General features: G+C 38.6%; 1 protein-coding gene across 2 annotated transcripts in view; it reads left to right on the top strand.

The window, feature by feature from the left end:
• Positions 1 to 1,622: 1,622 nt before the first annotated feature.
• The window catches only part of LOC135472363 (sodium- and chloride-dependent GABA transporter 1-like), a 31,709-nt gene continuing 18,974 nt past the window's right edge, over positions 1,623 to 14,357 (top strand). The window contains exon 1 of one of the 2 annotated variants that reach the window (XM_064751834.1): positions 1,623 to 1,866. The gene's annotated coding sequence lies outside the window, so the exon portion shown is untranslated. Of the gene's footprint in view, positions 1,867 to 6,320; positions 6,687 to 14,357 lie in introns of those variants that run through there. The other variant, XM_064751836.1, reaches the window with a different exon arrangement.

The raw sequence follows: 14,357 nt of genomic DNA, 5'->3' as shown, positions 1-14,357 counted from the left end.
CTAAGGCGATCTGTATGATATGAACTTTGTAGCCCTATACATTGTAGGCTTCCCACCATACTGCTGGTCGCCGTCGTTTAAGTGAAACATTCTTGAGTATGGCGTAAAACCCCAATCAAATAAATAAATAAATATACATTACAGGATATATGTATGATATATGTGACAGGTTATGTGACATAGACTAATTATGGTGCATCTGTGTGTGAAAAGGTATACCGTTACTTTGATCAATATTTGTGAGTAGTAATAATATATGTATTATAGCAAAACTGACAAAATATCCCAGACTTCAGGAAAGCATACTGATCCTATTAAAGTAAACTCCAAACTGACGGAATAAAATGTCGCGTGAAAATAAATCTTATCAAAATGCCGAGAGCTGAGACCGTTAACTGTGACGTTATACGATGGCCTATATGTACGTGATAACGTCTTTCTTTTGTGGCATTATGTTAACCATATGAGTATGTTTACGTCGATGTTTAAATTTGTCTTACATACGTCATCGCAGATCGTACCGTATGCAGCCATGCTGGGTGAAATCAATATGTTTGGGGTTCTTGAAGAGGGTCATCGTCATAAAATCGTTCACAAAATATACAAAATAATACACCACTATTCAGGTCGGAATAAAAAAGAAATTCTATAGAAATTAGACAGGTCATGTAAATTTTACATATACAATAATTAAGCTGATACACGTACTAAATACCCTCGTGCGCTGACCCTTCAATTCTCTTCCCTCAGAACTACCCCGCCCACGCCATACCACACACCTTTACGTTACCTGGATGTGTTAACTGAAAATGATTTTCTTTATATCAAATATATACGGGTAGGCCAAAATGTTTTTTGGGGTGTCGCACGGCAGGTCTTAAAATATACATGATAAAAACGAACTGTGAAAAAAGCATTTCCAGTACATTCAAGCATTAAAAAAATCACGAACAGCTCATGCAAAATCTTAACTATTGATATGGAATATTAATTAAAAAGACTGGATTTTTGTATTATACTGCATGCATATAAAAAAAAAATATATACTTGTGTTGGTCTATGTTTTCTTGTTCACATTTTTTGAAAAATAGATTTCATAATAATACTTACATATTGAAATGTGGTAAAATGTGGAGAGTTAAACAATGTATGAGATCACGGAAAGGATTGTCACGTGCATGAAACATGGTCGGGCTGACGGCGTGTATTGAATAGTTTGACCTACATATAATGCCCCCCTCCCGTTTCCCGCACAACGCGTTCAGTCGTGGAGTTATCCATTCATCCAGCTTTGGTGTCTCCCAAAGTGAATAGGCACTTTCACAGGACTCAAAACGGAATTATTTACAAGCACTTGATTCGTTTTGTGAAATACATATAATATTTCCCGTGTTGCATGGCAAGCCCATCCCGATATATGGTCCCTTCTAGAGCCTCATTACACATCGCAGCGGAAAACTACTGGCAGTCACTGGAGGCCAACGCTGGTCATCCAGTATTTTGCAACCCGGTGCTCAACAACCATTCATCCATTTCCACTAGCCAATGAAAAATAAGCTAGTACTGCGGTCAAAGGTGAAAAGTGACGTACCGATTCATTTATAACGCTCCGTTCACTCGAGTACCATATACATCTATGTAGGCTACTGTGTTTACCACCAAACATCTTGGGTGTATGTATGCTCTTTTTAAAAATATCTGCAAAGCCAAAGAAAAAAATAATAACAATACCTGAAAGGTTAAAGAAAAGAATAGCTTTAAGGACAGAAAAGCCGGGGAGCTGTGTTCAAGAAACAAATCTCAAAGGCCAAAGGACAACGGCGCATCAAATCTCAAGTCCAGTCAATTTCTTGGAAAGCAAAGAAGGTAAGATTAAGCATCTTTGCTAAATGATGTTTTCTCAAATGACCTTTAATTGCATCAACACATATGAGTGTTATATAAACAAAAATTATATATATATATATATATATATATATAATAGGCCTAATGCATTAAAATAGGCCTATTCGTTGTGTAGGCCTACATAGTCTAGATAGTATATGGGCGTACATGTACGGTTTTTCATTTGCCGGTACATACAAAATTTCGTAAAATGTCGACACGAAAAGGCCGGATGGAATTTGGAAGTGGTGTAAATTTGAAGAAATGAGTCACCATGAGCCATCTTTTGCTGCCCAAGTTGGATGCAGTTGTAGAACTACTGACCCGCAATTCTGTCTTTTAGAAATTTGACGAGGGTTATATCAGTGGCCAAAGGTCTTAAAATAACCATTCCATATACGGAGACTGAAAATGGAATTTATTTGATAACTGCAAATTGTGCGTTTTCGAGGGTTCCAAACGTATCGGAGATGCATGCACACGAGGTTCTTATACTGAAGTGAAAAATTTATTCAGTATTATGTGTTTCGTACGTGAATGGAAGACTGGGTATTTTTGTATCACACTGACATATTGAAGGGGTTAGTGTAACGCTTTAATACATTATATATCAAGAAATCGCTCGGAGAGAGCCAAGATAAACTGAATGCAGAAGGGTTTCGCTGGAATAAAAGCTGCCGGGGTGAACATGCCGGCTGACCTATAACGTATTTCAGACAGTTTGTTCTATCTTTCAAACCAGTATCTCCACACAATGCAAGACAAACAACGCCCTTAAAAAATACAAATATCTGCTATTGCCTATAACATAGTCCTTGAGGTGAAATGTGAAATTCGAAATATGGTAAGGAAGCATTTAAACATTGTACAAATAGTATAACGGAACACTTACGGGGACAATTTATAGGCCCTATTTAAGAAAACTTAATCCCCTTGGGCCTGTACAAACCTGTATGGACGTGAAGTTCATTAGTTATATGTAGCACTTGATTCGTTGTTTTTGGTCTAACTTTATTGCTGTTTTGACCAAATATTATCTAAAATTATGCAGCTATGTTGGTTTTAATTTAGCGTTTGCCTCAAATCAAGCCACCTGAAAACAAACACGGAAGCCGGATTTGTTGGTGGTACGTATATGTATGTCGACTAGATCTGGCAGAATTGCTTTTATCGTGTTGGACATGCATGTGTACTCGGCAAGTCGTGCTTGAAGTGGACAATGGGTTGTATGAAAAGGAAAGTGTTTACGGCACGTTTCGGGATGAAACATAATTGGTTGTGATGATATACAACATCTATACATATTGATTTATTTGCACGTGGTATACGTGTATGGAACATATATCTGCAGCGATGCTCTTTAGGCACTTCAAAGGCCTTGTTGCTTCGAAACAAATAAAACGAATTACGTTAACAAAGTGAAGTTTCTTGTCTTTTACAACGACGAACGTGGTCGGAGTGGCGATCTAGCAACACCATACTCTAGACCCTCGTAAAAAGACGACTGGCGACCGGTCGGTACATGAAGGCTCCATACGACTGACGCATTCCTGTCCATGGCCGGAGGTTCCAGTAAGGTCATGCACCGATGGCGATGTTAGGCTGCCCACTGAGGGCGTGATTTATTGGATCGTCCTGTAGTTCACGTACGGGCACGAGGTCATTCGGCCATGGAAGTTTCCAAGGATAACCCCAGTGGTATGGCAGAAGACCAGCTGATACGGCCATTGCCAAAAAATGTTTCTTGTTCTACAGTGTTGAGCAGATTAATAAAACAAAGCACAGGCAAGGTCTGGTTCTTTTTTTTTTTGTATGTGTTCGTGTGTGCTTGCGTGTGGCCGCGCTCTGGTTTAGGACAAGGCCGGGTTGTCCTCAAGCCAAATTTCCGTTTTAAATTATATCACGTCGCAGTCCTGCTCCCCCTTTATTACTTGCAGGATGGTGGGCAAAACTTTATAGAGAGAGGGAATTAAACACCGGGTCATATTGTTGAGTTAAAAATAAAATACTCAGACTCAATGTATATACCCATCTATAAAGTATCCAACAAAAAGTTCCATCCCTTTTCTGAAATAACTACTGGGTTAAATTGTTTGTTGTCGTTGGATTTAATATATGGTTACGTATATTGGTAAGGAAATTCAATAATATTCATAGAAGTCAAATATTCTTGAGTACGGCGTAAAACACTAATCAAATAAAAAAAAAAAAAAAAAAAATATATATATATATATATATATATATATATATATATATATATATTTGACATGCATGGATGACTTACGCACTCGCGTGTAAAAAGGACGGCAAAGGTTAAGCCTTTGACCTTAATTAGACCACGTGAAGGACGACTAAACCTGAATGTAGCGGCCAGTGGCGATGCTAGCTACCATATGCCCGTTTCCATGGATACCAGCTACATTATGTGGGCCTTTGGTCATGGCAGATGAAATAGTATCCCGACACTGCGTGTGCTTGTGAGCGTTGTACTGAAAATTAGGGATAGTATACCCACGTTTGGTATTCATATATACATAAATGTGTGTTGTGTAGGACCACTCTGTTGCGAATATATAAAAATGTGTTGTGTAGGACCACTCAGTTGCCTATATATAAACGTGTGTTGTGTAGGACCACTCAGTTGCGTATGTATAAATGCGTTTTGTGTAGGACCACTCTGTTGCGTATATATAAATGTGTGTTGTTTAGGACCACTCTGTTGCGTATATATTATAAACTTTTCATAAGCATGGTCATGAACAGCGCATATTGAGGACCGGAAAAAACTTTCAACAAACTTTTACACTCGCCCATGCCAGTATATATGTTTATGTATGCTTTAAAAGACACAAGTTTCCTTTAAGAACATTCAGAGTTCAGATATTTGACTGAAGATGCAATCCACACCATCTATTACAACACGTGGTGGCCAACATTGGGCCTAGGAACAAGACCAGGTACCCTGTATATATGCTCGTTAATTGGGAACTTTATAACTTAGAGTCTGCGCTATACTCTTGTGAACCACAAGAATATACAGACTACGTCATTTTGCATACTCTATACTCAGTTTGTTTAAAACTATGTTCTACACAAAGCACTGCATAGTGGTGTCTATATTCTACCTTTCAACAAGAACACTGACAAGACAATGTTTTGTATGTACACGAGGGTTTACTCTGCTTCACTAGCATGGGACACACGTTCGTGTCTAATGTACTTTTGACAAAAACACACACTATACATTAAGGCTACATGGGGTTGATATATAGTTACTTTTTGAACCACAAACATATATGATGGTGCATGTCTATTCTAATTATGTACTCAGAGACTTTGGAGCCCGTTCACAGGTGAACACAAATTATATTGATATATTTATGAACATCTCTATCTCTACACAATATTGCGTTCACTAGCAGAGATTTCTGAACAAAGATATTAATTTTTCGTATATGTGGGATTAAAACGTATATTTGAACCAAAACCTGCATACACGAGATATTTTTGTCTACGATATGAAATTTACGTTATTGAAGTGGCGCGTTTATAGCCAAATATTTGGCAGTGCATAATCGTTGAACATCATTCAGGTATAAGTCAACCAATAAAAAACATGTAAATGATAGAACCTACAAACTTCTACTGAGAAACACGGATGAATCCTGGTCTAAATTTAAAGTTGGTGTATAATGTTTTAATATTCTGTGCATGTATAGGCACATGGCGTTGGCGTCTGAAAGAAGGTTAGATGGGTATGAATTATTTCATTAGACTTTCTGGATGCAGGCTATTTTCATGCACGGCTGCTAAATACCCTAGCCACGTAGACATAGTTGACGAAATCCACGTGACTGTTCCACTTATGGAGATTTTATAAGCTAGGGGCTAGTCATATTTTAATTAGTATATACTATTGTGCGTTTGTGGATATACAAGTTTTAATGGTTACACCACCACGAGGCACTAAAACTATATACTGTTCATGATACTGTGTAAAGCACTAACTATTTCTATACTGTGTTATTTCGGAATGGGGAATTTATTTGTCTGCATGGACGCACTTATGCACGTATACCCAAACACCAAAGCACACGAGTATCACAGTGTGAATATATTGCACAAAACACTGAAGAATTGCTGAACCCGGCGATTATTATATCTAAAACAAATTGACAATATGAAAGCCATGAAACTTGCTTATTTTTCTTGTGAGCGGCCATGTTGACCATCTTCACATAACCCTTGGTCTCGCGTATACTGATTGGCTTCGGTCACGTCAATTCCGCGGACATCCGGGCATTTGCTGTTTTACTCGCGCTGTTGTCGCGTAGAAAAAGGAAATGAAAATATGTAGTCAAAGGTTTCACGTACTACTTCACGTTCCCCATGAGTCCAGAACTATTTTTGTTGGCATTGCTCTGTTATTATGGGCGGTCGTTAGTGCTTTCAGAATCGGTTTGCCCATACTAATTCTGATGTACTGGATGTGGGCTATGTCGAATAAACCTAAATTTTTGGGATCGGCGATTTACTCATAAATTATATGTATAAATTAACTTTTTGGCATGTCCTACGTAATTCGCTCAAAATATCTTGAATTAATTTAGGTTGATTTGAAATTCGCGTGATGATTTTTTTCGAAGGCTTTTAAGCGCGGTGCCTATATCGATGAAATAAGCTATAGCTGCGCAGACTCGCGGTCAGCCGAATCGAAATATAGAATGCAACATTTCCCATCTGCCCGTGACAAAGACCGCCGAACATTTGCAGACTACGTGAAGACAGACTTCTTTTGTGAGGTAGGCTTATTTCTTTCGCTAAGATGTGCGTGAAAAGAAGCTCTACTGATTTAACTATTCTGTCTCTTGGAAAAGTATTTTGATACATCAAATGTGTTAGAAGAAATCTTGAATGAATTGAACGCACGTGGTGGAAAATTTCTGTAATGGTAGCCGTATGGTGATGCCGAGGCAAAGTGCTGGCATATGTGGACAAATTTGCGAGAAATGGACATACTGATTATCATAGTATTTGAATCATAGAAAGAAAAATTATACGTAATTTTTGTTAATATTATAGCATATTATCCTGTTGTTATAAATAGAAAAGAGCAACGATAAATAAAAATACTTTAATGTTAATTTTATTCACATTTTGATGAAATATTTCCACCTTCAAAATCAAACACTAAGTTATTGGAGATGTAGAAAATAATGTATTTAAAGTATTGGATATTGTGTTGAATAGTTCATAATAAGAAAGTCAAGTTGTGCAGGTGAAATTTTCTGGGGGTGTATGCAGTTTTTCTTACAGTTGAAAACACACAGAAATAAACCCCTTAAACCACCAGCATATCTGTGAAACAATAATTTTTTTTATGATAAGGCTAACTGTATAATAATTTATTTAAAAGAAAAGACATCACACAATATAACCTGAATTATTCAGAAACAGGTGAAAACGGACCTATTCAGATATTTTTTTTTTCGGGAATTTTAAACTTGCTTATGCCATCACGTGGTAAAGTGACATAAATTCATCGAAGAAGTAGTTCTTCACAATGAACATCTTAGAAGGAGCTCATTAACTAACAGTAGGGTCCCCCTAGCCTTCACAACTGTCTTTTTCCCTGACATACTTCAGGTTGGTAACTCTATAAATTAACTTCTAGTAAGGAATTACTAGATAGCCTTGGAATGCACCATGTTGGAGCAACCTGAAACCTGATGTCACGTCACTCGGAGCCCATCCACATCTGATTAACAGGCAAACCAGTGCTTGGATGACGTAAGCAGAAACGGAGGCGTCCTTGGGTTATAGAAATAAGTCGTGTCTGATTGGATAATACTGACAACAGGGGGGAGCTTTCGATGCTCTCAAGTTGCATGATTTTACTTATGTTGAACTTCAATATCTCGTGTATGCAACTCTCCCTCTTCCATCAGCAGGCAATTGTCAGTGTTTGCATGTAAAACCAGCTCTGTTCGCAATGCATCATGGGCAATTCCCCCATGCCAACAGCATTACCCTGTACCCCTATGCTATCAGAATATAAGTCCAAAGCCATGGTGAAATATACGAAAAATGTCCATCCACACATGTACCTTGAGTCATGACGAGCTCAAAACATGTTAGTCTTAGTAGGCCATATTCAAATTCCAATAAAGAAATATCGAGGTTTCCATTTTCTGTTCAGGTCTAAACCTTGCATGCCCATAAGGCAGAGACGGGCTTTAAGATGCCGCACAGAAAAGTAACTACAAAACTGTATGCTTTGGACTGAGGATCTTTTTTAAAGATAACGCACAACACAGCTTATTCCTTCTAACTGTTTAGACCAAAATTTCATATCTTTATAGCCTGTTAACATTTCCTGTCACCTACGTGCACTCTGCCCTTGCCGCTCTCAAAACTGAACTGAGCCCAGGCAAACCGGATGTGACATTGGAGAGGGATGATTGCACACCATGTGTAGAGCATGACACCAACCTGAAATGTACATAATCAGGTGCGGTGATCGCCAAGGGCTAACTCGATGAAGACGCTGCAGCCGTTGCATAAGTCTTGAGAATGACCTTGAATAGTGAGAGAATAATAATAGTAAATTATACACTGTGAGAACCAAACATGTGGAAAAAGTTAACAGTATTAAACTGCATGAGCACTGACTGCCTAAATACAACAAACTGGTATAGAAAGGAGATTATCATGTTACTTAGTTCATCTCTTAGGTCAGCTGACACATTTTTGGGAAGACACTGATGGGTCATGTGATCTGACCAGATATGTGAACTCTCTTCTGGGTGAAATCTGTTCGAAGCAAATCATAAAAATCATTACATTTCCTTGATTCATTTAATGTACAAATTATCTGTACTACAATAAACTGAACTCTGCTACAACTTCCTTGTAAAACTCAAGCTTGCTAACTTTTGATGGACAGTTTTAACCGTACCCAGCCTCCAGGCGATGCCTATGACAGAAAAGGTGCAGTAGGCAAAGAAGTTTGAATTAAAGTAGAAGTCTGTAGCACATACATGTAAGTTATGTTTAAATATACATGTCATTAGACTTGCTTCTCCTAAACAGTGGCTGATGAAAAAGTACTATCTAATGATCTACATTCTTTGTGACATGTATGACTAACCAGGGCATTTGTGACTACTATTTTGTTTGGCCAGCTTTCAGTAACAAGCAAAAAACAAAAAATAGCCTCTACTCCTTTAAAAGGGGTTACCTGTTATTTGAAAGGTATTGAGCTAAGACATTAATACTGCATATACCCGAGGGCTGCATCGTGACAACCTGTGTTTTGTATATTATCATGTGGGGAAGCCTTTGGCAGCTCAGTAGCTTTGATCTGACATGGGGACTGGTAATCATGCATGATGATGGAGCTGCGTCAGCTACTAGAACGAAAACTTTTCCCATTCATTTATTTTTTCCAGAATACAGAGTGCTTATGGAATTTTAGCAATAATAATACACTTTACACTTTTGCAAAGGAAAATTGTGCACCAGAAAAGCAGACATGGAGTATTACTGGAATGAAATTATCAGTATGCTCTATTGGCTCACATAAACACCATCAATGCACTTCTTTTTTAACCATTTAATGTCACTTTATGCAGAAAAGTTAATATGAACTGACAGTGTTGAATGGTACTTCCTGGTGAAATGCTAGGCAACAACTGTATTGAGCTTCAGAGATAGCCTTGTGTTGAGGGTGTAAAGATATATAAGATACATGACATGAACTAGAAAGTTGACTTTGCGGGTTGGACATTCTCCTATTTGCTCATCTTTTGATACAAAGAGGAGCCTCCGTGGCCCAGTTGGTTAGCGCGCTAGCACAGGGTAATGACCCAGGAGCCTCTAACCAATGCATAAAGTCGCTGTGAGTTTGAGTCCAGCTCAGCCTGGCTTCCTCTCAGGCCATATGTTGGAAGGTGTGCCAGCGTCCTGCAGATGGTCGTGGGTTTTCTCCAGGCTCTGTTCGCTTTCCTCCCTCCATAATGCTGGCCGCCGTCGTATAAGTGAAATATTCTTAAGTACGGCGTAAAATACCAATCAAATGAAATAAATAAATTTGATACAAAGACAATAGGATGTGTTTGAAAATGAAGTGTTAAAGATGGCTAAAAATGCAAAACATGAGGTGTAAAACACTGCTACCGACAATTTCCACATCATTTGAATAAAGACTGTTTTGTCACCTACTGCACAATGTACAGTGCAGTTTTGGTAGTATCACCAGTATAACCATAATGTAAATGTGTAAGTTATTTCTTGGACTGATTAAAGTACATTTACAAGATCATAATTAACTTCCCCATTTTTCATAATTCTGAGAGTATCATTGAGCTTGGAATAGTGTTCGGAGGTTTGCTTAGGACATAGATGATATTGTATTTGAAAATTGTAAGTTTCAGCACCAAAAATAATTTCTGACATTTGTTTGCCTCTAAAAGTGCACTTTTATGGGCGAAATTTTAGGTCATTTAGGGTAAGTGTGATAGTCATGACTGTGCAAACTTACCAGACCTGTTTTGTGCTAAATTTTCGAAATTATTATAAAGCATGATGTATTGTTTAAAATGTTTGTGCTGAAAGCACAGTTGGAAAAACGTCTGCTTCAGGAGGCGGTAGGTACAGAGTCAGTTCTTCGTCGGGTCACACCTAAGACCTTAAAAGAGGAAGTTGTAACTTGCTCGCTTGGCGTTCAGCACTAAGGGGATAGTGCAACGACTTGTTGACCCATATCAGTTTAAGGGCTAGGCGGTGTGGCTTACTTGCCTTCGGTAAGTTGTCCCTGTGAAGTAACACTGGAGAAAAGAGTGGTGGAAATTTGTCCTGCAACAAGGAGGCACATTATGTGCACTCTAGACTCCTTTGGTGTCATGAAAAATTAACTATGTTAAACCCCAAGCACTCAGTCACTCACTCACTCTTTATGGTCGCAGTTTAAATAACCTCAAGGGACAGGGTGAAGACAAGCCAATATTTTGGTGCAAGGAAAAAAGACCTGTCACATTCAAGGGAAATGACAAAAGTGACAAATCTCTGGGGTATGTTTATGACAACATCCAACATGTTATGCAGTAAATCTGTTATGTGATGTAAGTTATATCGAGCATTACCTGAATTATGCTAAAGGTTTGGAACAGGTTGAGAAAGGTTTTGATGAAGTTATTGGATCACAAGTGCAGACAAACTTTCATGTTCTCCAAATATTTATGCTTTAAATCTGCTGATAAAATGATACAAGAACAAAGCAAAAGGATAATGCATTTACAGTATTTTGTATTGTTTGGAGTATTTATTTGTCCATGCTTGTTAGTGGCTGTCAGCAATGATATTGGGCTCGCCTTGACCCATATTTTATCAGGAGTTGAACCAATCCATTGAGCAGAGAATGATCCATTTATACTGTGGACAGGGTGATAGTAAAACACAAAGATAAATGATGCAGTTTCAGTGAAATACTTGTACATTACTCCATATTACTCCATTATATTTTCAATGTGAACAATCAGATTGGCAATATTTATACTAAGGTGTAAAACATAAAGTTACAGAGTAGGACAAACTTATCCTGTTTTGGCCTTTTAAAGGGTGTAAGCATTGATTTATTTGGTTGGCTCAGACATTATACACTGCACAATTTGACTAAACAGCTATAATATTATAACTTCAGAATTTAGGTTCTTAACACATACGTAAGTTAACAATCATTTCATAGAAACTAAAGTGAAAAACAATACCATAGATACATTCTAAGCCAAGGTCTGTAATTATTTCACATTTATGTTTCTGTAGGTGGAAGAGGAAGACCGAATTAGCTTGATGTGCCGAAATGTGGTGTGCCTGAATGTCGCATGAAATACTGTTGGACACCTAAATATTGTGCATCAAAATGTCCCGAACTAAAATGTTGCATTCCTGTATATTTTGTACTGAAAAAGCTAAACTCTTTAACCTGCAGGGCTATTCAGCAGAAGGTTCAAATGGGAGAAGATAAGTTTTCAGCTCTTAAGATTTTGGATTTCGAAGTAGTGTTGATTGTCCTGGACAAGTGGGTTTGAGAATTTGCATAGCAAATAAAGTTAAGAAATTAATGTGTGCTACTTTTACATTGTTCTAGTATATACCATAGAATGTAAACATTCTATGGACCAACTCTACGTCCTGTGAATTGATGGAGTACTTCTGTTTGTAAACAGCGTAACGGCATTTTTATCTTCACCGACTTGTTATCAGTTGAGAATATCAATATGAGAATATAGACGGCATGCACAGCTGTTAGTATTAACACCAATTCGCTTAAAAATAGAGCAATCCGCAAAGTACGCGAGGGCACAAAAACAACGCCATAGTTCATTCTCTTGGCTTGGCGTGGCGTATAAAGTCTACTACTAGTCTAAAGTCAGTTATATTCAATGTCCTGGTCGGTTGTCCACCCCGTTCAGCTCCAGGAGAGGTTCGTGATAAAACATAACACTTGTTATTCTTGTGATAAAAGTGTGCAGATCTACACTGGAGAGTCCAGTAAATCCAGATGTTATCTGTGAGAAAATTTTGTCTTCGCTAGACTTCACGGCAGTACAATTCTCACGGCGATACAATTCTTTTTTTTTTTTATGAATTTTGGCAAGTAATTCACAAAAACTCTTCATTGGACTCGCCTTTCGGCATTTTATTTATTTTATTTATAATGAAGTCCACATTCGTAGATGTGCCATGTGGATTCCGGTCTAAGCTTTACGCGGCTTGCCTATCCAACCTTCACTCTGAGGCCAACATGTACATGTAGGTCTTTGGTAAACCGGTCTGCCTTTATGATTTGTGTTGATAACATCGATTGCACAGGGCGCAGTGGGTTTGTGGATCTATCACTTCAGTGGATACGGAGACTAGTTCTGAGTTAAATCCTTACGAATAACACAGCTGGAACCCAGTAGTGGATACCGGGGAGGTTTGTTGACATTAGGAGTTAAAGAACTACGGTACTAGGTATCACATCTCACGGTGGGGGTTAGTTTTAGTGCTGGTAGCTGTTTAGACAGTCGCCTTCCGTCGTCTGACGCCCTAGGTTTCAATCGGTGGACTGAAAACGGAAAGCGTAACAAAAGCGGGTGGCATTAAAAAATATATAAAACAGTAACCGGTCGACTTCTGTTGAATGTTAATAATAAAGTTCATTGCAAGTCTTGTTCATTCTGTTTCAGTCAGTTGAACTAATGATAATCATTGTTTTAAGTGGACAGAAAATAATATTTTTCCTTGTAATAGATAATCACACTGCAGGCAAGACCTTGTAAGAGCGGAGGGCTGTGGGGTTTGGCCGAAGTGCAGTCTGCGTATCTACTGTGACGAGCACCGATGCGACTGAAATCGGCTGAAGGGACTGCTTGCTTCGAATGGCCCATCTGTCAAGCGAATCATGTCAGGCGCACGATTATGCGACAGCTACATTTATGTATAGAGGCGGGTTTAACCAGGGGCAATTGTTGCAGCTGTCGCCTGGTGTTTGGATAAATCGCGGCTGCAGCAAAACGTTTGTTGTTCTGCTACGGAAGAAGGAAGAAGAATATAGAAAATATAACACGTGTAAACAACGCCGACGAATTCTTAGTACACGTACGAGACTACCTTTGCATTAGCTCTGTTGGGCTGTGATTACATATACTGTCACAGCCATGTTCCATGCGATTACCTCAAACACCTCTACATTCCAATACACTAAACTGCTGTCCGCCAATAGTGTCCGTACTCGTAATCGCCCCAGCTACCGATTCAAGGTATGTGTCCCCATGCGTCATACCTAGTAAATCCACACAAGCATAAAACTGGATAAATTCCGACGGCAACAGCCATAATTAAAATAAATCATGAAATGATGTTATCAATTTATCATTTTGATTGGTGTTTTAGGCTGTACTCGAAAATATTTCACTTACGCCACTGCGGCTAGCATTACGATGGGAGGAGACCAGTGTTACTAGCCAACACACAACCTTCCTGCAGACCGTCCCAAATGGCGTTCGTTTAATATACAGACGTAGTATGTGGGAATACTCTCCCCCCCCCCCCCACCTCCCTATACAAGTAACGTGGTAAAGCCGTGTACCTCTTTTTCCAGCTGTGGAATGCTGCAGAAATGCGTTCAGCGAAGACATAAGAACATTTGTCAGTGATTTCAGCAGTGAAAACTGTAACATAGCTTTGTATTACAACATTTGCACGTTAGTTCTCGTACAACATTTGCACATCTGTGCTCGTATTGCAGAAGAGAGCACGCCTTTGCGTTTTATTTCCCTTCAATCAGTGTGATCCTTGTAGCCGACTCTCGTCTGGGCTCAGCATGGTTACATCACTGTTACGTATAGATATCCATACAAAGTATCTTTCAGAGTTGTTCACCGCTGTCATAGTATGAAATGGAATCGAGCCATTAAGAAGTGTGACGT

Source organism: Liolophura sinensis, chromosome 8 (genome assembly GCF_032854445.1).
Source record: "Liolophura sinensis isolate JHLJ2023 chromosome 8, CUHK_Ljap_v2, whole genome shotgun sequence".
Taxonomy (NCBI): Eukaryota; Metazoa; Mollusca; class Polyplacophora; order Chitonida; family Chitonidae; genus Liolophura; species Liolophura sinensis.
Note: the sequence above shows the minus strand (reverse complement) of the source record. Positions and strands in the feature narration are given on the sequence as shown.